The following is a 6,000-nucleotide window of genomic DNA, read 5'->3' on the forward strand; positions in this document are numbered from 1 at the left end:
AGTTGTCCGGAGGACGTGGAGCGGAGGGTGCTAGTTGGGGTGTAAGGCGTTATAAGAGACTGAAGGTATGATGGGGCAGAGCCTCTTGTGGCCTGGTAGGCCAGCACCAGTGTCTTGAACTGGATGCGGGCTGCTACCGGAAGCCAGTGGAGTGCAGTAAGCAGTGGAGTGACATGAGAGTGCTTAGGGAGGTTGAATACCAGGCGTGCAGCGGCGTTCTGCACGAGCTGGAGCGGCCTGATGGCGCAGGCCGGCAAGCCAGCCAGTAGAACGTTGCAGTAGTCCAGGCGGGAGATGACAAGCGCTTGGACCAGGAGCTGGGTTGCCTGTTGCGTGAGGAAAGGGCAGATTCTCCTGATGTTGTATAGGGCGAATCTGCAGGATCGTGTGACTGCTGCGATGTGCCCGGAGTATGTCAGCTGGTTGTCAAGGGTTACGCCAAGGTTTTTGGCTGCTGAGGTGGGAAACACCGCAGATCCCTCGATGGTGATTGTAGTGTCGATCGCTGGGGAGTTCTTAGCAGGAGAAAACAGGAGCTCCGTTTTCTCCGGGTTAAGTTTGAGATGGTTAGCAGACATCCAGGAGGCAATGTCAGCTAGGCAGGCTGGGATGCGAGGTTGAACCTGGGAGTCAGAGGGGGGGAAGGAGAAGAACAGCTGTGTGTCATCAGCGTAGCAGTGGTAAGAGAGGCCATGGGTGGAGATAACCTGGCCAAGTGATCTGGTGTAGAGGGAGAAGAGAAGTGGGCCAAGTACTGACCCTTGTGGGACACCTGTGTGTAGAGTGCGGGTGGAGGAGACCGATTCCCTCCAAGAGACCTGGTAGGAACGGTCAGACAGATAGGACTTGAACCATGCGAGTGCAGAACCCGCGAAGCCCAGCCCAGCAAGGGATGAGAGGAGGATCTAGTGGTTGACCGTGTCGAATGCTGCGGAGAGGTCTAGGAGTATGAGGACAGAGCTGAGAGACTTTGCTCTGGCCAAGTGGAGCTCCTCCGTGACAGCAAGGAGGGCCGTCTCGGTGGAGTGGCCGGCTTTGAATCCGGATTGATTTTGATCCAGGAGATTGTGCTGTAGAAGATATGGTGAGAGTTGGTTATATACTGCACGTTCCAAGGTTTTGGAGAGAAACGGTAGGAGAGAGACTGGGCAGTAGCTACTGACATCAGCAGGGTCTTGGCTGGGCTTCTTGAGCAGTGGCTTGACCCGTGCTCTCTTCAGGGCAGAAGGAACCGTACCAGTAGATAGGGAGCTGTTGATCAAGGACGAGATGAAGGGCAGAATGTCGTCCGAGATGGCCTGAAAGAGAGGGGAGGGGATGGGATCAAGAGGACAGGTAGTAGGACGATGGGATTTGATAAGTAAGAGAGCTTCAGCGTCAGATAGAGGGGAGAAGGAGGAGAAGATGGGGGGGGGGGATGCAGGATCCGAGGTGGGAGGGGAAGGGGTGAAGGAGTGGCAGATCTGATTGATCTTCTTCTCGAAGAAGGAGACAAAGTCATCAGCAGATAGGGATGAGGGAGGAGGAGGAGGAGGAGGAGAAAGGAGGGAGGAGAAGGTGGAGAAGAGTTTGCAGGTGTTGGAGGAGGCAGAGTTCATCCTAGAGTGGAAAAAGTCAGATTTGGCAGCGGACAGGGTAGAGGAGAAAGAAGAAAGAAGAGAGTGGTAGTGGGACAGGTCATTGGAGGATCTCGATTTCCGCCATCTCCGTTCAGCTGCGCGAAGTTTGGTTCTGTCGGCACGGATACTATCAGTCAACCAGGGACTGGGAGCGGAGAGGCGGGCCGGTTTGGTGACTGGGGGGCAGAGGGTGTCCAGGGTGGAGGCCAGCGCAGAGAGGACCGTAGAGGACTTCTCTTCCACGGGGAGAAGTGAGAAGGCTCCTACAGATGGGAGAGAGGAGCAGACCATGGAAGAGAAGGCACTAGAGGAGAGAGTACGAAGGTTACGTCTAGCTGCGACTGGTAGCTTGGGTGCTGAGGATTTCAGGGAGGGAGAGATCGAGAGAGAGAAGGACATGAAGAAGTGATCTGAGGTTTGAAGCGGTGTGACCGTGAGATCAGGAACTAGGCAGCCTCTTGTGAAGACCAGGTCCAGTTGATTACCGCCTTTGTGTGTTGCAGTGGACTCCACGAGGGTAAAGTCAAAGGACTGAAGGAGGGAGAGTAGGCTGTCAGATTGAGTAGAATTCGGTAGGTTGAAGTCTCCTAGCAGCAGGATGGGAGTGCCATCTTCAGGGAAGGTGCTGAGGAGGATGTCAAGTTCATCTAGGAATGACTGCAGAGGGCCTGGGGGGCAGTAGAGAACAGTCATATGTAGTTTATAAGGGGAATAAACAGAAACAGCATTAAATTCAAACGATGTTGGGGAGATAGAAGGGAGAGATGTTGCTTGGAATCTCCACAAGGGGGAGATCAGGAAGCCAGTTCCCCCACCCCTTCCCGAGGGTCTGGGAGTGTGGGAGAAGGAAAAGGCCGTGGAGAGGGCAGCGGGAGTGGCCGTGTTCTCCGGTGTGATCCACGTCTCGGTGAGGGCCAGAAAGTGCAGGGACATCAAGGAGGTTTGGGCGGAGATGAAGTCGGCCTTCTGTACCGCCGATTGGCAGTTCCAGAGACCACCTGAAATGCCAGTAGCAGTGTTAGCAGAGCGTGGTGGATGGATGAGGTTAGACAGGTTGCGTCCGCGAGGATGCTTTGGACGCCACCTGCGGAGATTGCAAGAGGAAACTTGAACAGGAATAGGGAGATGACACATGATTAGTGTGAGGGGGACAAGGTTTTTTAGGAGGTATGGAAGAGACACAATTACATTTAACATTATTTTTTGTGCAGTCCTAGGTTTCTCAGCCACATTTTACCCCTAGTGATACAAATTTGTAGCCCTCCCATCGATGTAATGGCTCGTTATTCTATAGACATAGGGGAATTTACAGGTGGGAGGGACATCTGACATGTTCAATTGAGTGCAGTCTTAGAATACAGTTAAATCTATTCCACAGGTCCTGAATTATATTTAAATCTATTGTGCTAATGCAAAGTGTATTGTGAAAAATTAAACAGTATTTATAAGGCACAGCTAAAATTAGCTTAAAGGCGACAAACCATAGAAAAGAACATACCACTACTGGCAAATGTAAGTTTTCACATGAACAGCCACAAACATTTGTTTATAATATATATGTTTTAATATATCACCCAGACAACTCAACAATATTTACATTCCCAAACCAAAACAAAAACTCCAACAAAAGGAAAAGAGATTGGGAAAAATAAGTAGAAAAAACTTTTATTCTGCTGGGATTTCAATTCAATTCAAATTCACAAATTTGCTACGTTGGAGCTCAAAGCGAAAAGACTAGGGCTGTGTCTGAAATGGCATACTACATACTACTCGCATACTGATCTTGACGGAAAAGTAGTAAGTAGTATGCAGTACATTTTGCAGTACACGACAGTTACCCGGATGATGTACTACTCTGGCGAAAATTTGCAGTATACAACCAGAGCTCACTTCGTTGGGTACTGCATCCCATGAAGCAGCGCAGTGATTTCCAACTATCAAAAAATTAAAAAAGCATGGCGGGTAGCAACAGAACCGGCTTCAAGTTCAACTCCAGCTGCAGTTCCGAATATAAATGTATAAGTTGCATATTTTGGTGTAATAAGTATTCATACGCTTTCTTATAGTGCTACTTTTGATAGATATTTGTGGTAGTCATATGTTGTTCGACTTTAACAACAGATAGCCCAACCGATAGCAAACGTGTAGTACACTACAAAAGTTCTCATAAATGCTACTAGCGTGTGGAATAGTGTGCAGTACACAGTGTATACTGGGCCAGTATGCAGTATGCAGTACACTAGCATGCCATTTCGGACACAGCCTAAGACTGGGTACTCTGTACCAAAAAAGGGTACCTCCGAGGCGACAGCTAAACAATTTCTGTCTGTTGTAGTGAAGTAGTCCCTCGTCGGATGAGTTCCTTACCACCCAAATTACACTCTCCTCAATCAGCACGAAAAATAGTTAGCTTGCCGGCTATCCTCACGAACTCCGTTCCTGGGTTAGTCGAATTGTAAGGCCCTTGGGTTCCACTCCAGTCAAATCAAACTTTGACTGAATGTCATACACAGTTAGTATTCCTACAATGGGTTTTCTCTTACTACCTGGACGGAGGTTATGTTTTCGGTATGGTTTGTTTGCTCGTCTGTCTGTCTGTCTGGATGTCAATGGGATTACGGAAAAAAAATACCAGGCCGCTTTTCATGAAACATGTTAGAGGGGTGTAGCGTGGGCTAAGGAAGAACTCATTAAATTTGGGAGCGGATATGAGTCACGGGGTGGATCCACAAATTATTTTTCACTGTTGTTAACATTGCAAGATAGGGCATTTGGCCTTTGGCGGAGCTCTGCGCTCTCCGAGTGCCTTCTTGTATTCTTGATGTTTCTCTCTGTTTCTACTTTACCCATTTCAAATGCAATCAATCACCAGTGAATTTTAATGTGAATTATTCAAATTAGCAAGGCCCTAAAAATGATATGTAATGTTGTAATGTTTGTATATGTAAGATATGTAAGATGTAATGTTCATTGTTATGATGTACTCTTACACAGTTTGGATCTCCTAAATATTTAGTGCAGCTCTAGCCCATGTTGTGTACCTGAGTATAACCCTGTTCTTGTTCACTTTAATAACTTTGATCAATTGCCTTCTGCCCTCATCTCATAAAAAGCTGATTTTCTCTTGTAAAACAAGAATGTTTAATCTTAAACCAGCCTGAGTCTGGGTTAGCAAAACCATGGATGTAGAGCGTCTAAAGTCTCTGATTGGTTGTTTCTCTTTACTGCTGTGTGATAAGATCACTTATGTCCTCAGTTCGGAGGCAACACCCATGTCATTGAACATTAGGGTAAAAGCTATACTGAAGCGGGTGCTTGTATTCTCTCTCACCCTCTGATGGGCATCTTTATGTTATGTTTTTAGATACTTCCTGGCACGCTTGTGCCGGATCCAGTGACCGCAGAGGCTCTGCATGCCACTGGGTCTCTAGTCCCAGCTCCTGTTGAAACAGAAGCGGTACCTGCCTGGTCTTGCTCCTTTTCTGGTCATTTCAGAGGCTCCTGTGCCAGTGCTGGTCTCAGCTCCTGTCCCTGCTGCCTCGGGTGCTGAGTTGCAGCCCCAGTGTGTACAGCAGCACTAGAAGCTCCACCTCCAGAACCTCTTGATCACCTGTCCAGTCTCCTGATTCACCTCCAGAGCCTTCTGACCTCCCAGTTCTGTCACCTGCTCCACCTCCAGAGCCTGTTTTGTTCCTTTTTTGTCCAAGGTGGTCTGTCGCATGACGGGAGCTGTGCTGTAGAGGCAGTGGTACTGTCACACCCTGGTTCTCTCTCTCCCTCTCTGCTGGACATCTTTGTTAGGTTTTTAGTTATTTCCTAGATTCCTTGGTTCACCCAGTTACCTGTTGCTCATTTGTTGCGTCTGTTCTGGTTTATCTAGTCCTGTTCTGTTTGTATAAATACATCTGGTTTTGTTATGTTAGCTTGCGTGGTACTGTATTGTCGTTATTTTGATGTCTGAGTTTTTCATTTTTGTGTCTAAGTTCTGAGAAGTCTTTTGTTAGTTTAAGCCTCTTTTGTTTCCTTTGTATTGCTGTATGCAAAAAGGCTGAGTTTGCATGCTGCTGTATGCAAAAAGGCTGAGTCATCAACACATGCATCCAGTATCTTAAGTTTGTGGCAATAAGAAGTAGGCTCTACTGTAACACTACTCTTCAGCTACTACTTTCATTACTGCAACCCAAAACACAACACTTTCTGCTAGATCAAAAATGCGTAATATACACCTCTTCATTTTGGTGGTCGTCAGAATTGTTTTAACTGGGTATGTTGCACTTTTACGTTTGAGTACTGTTGGATTGTGCAGATGAATGGGGCTCAGATGTCTTTCACTGAAAAGAAAAAGCTTTACTAATGCAATTCTGTCAACAGCATACTATGG

The sequence above is a fragment of the Chanos chanos genome, chromosome 8, assembly GCF_902362185.1.
Source record: "Chanos chanos chromosome 8, fChaCha1.1, whole genome shotgun sequence".
Classification (NCBI taxonomy): Eukaryota; Metazoa; Chordata; class Actinopteri; order Gonorynchiformes; family Chanidae; genus Chanos; species Chanos chanos.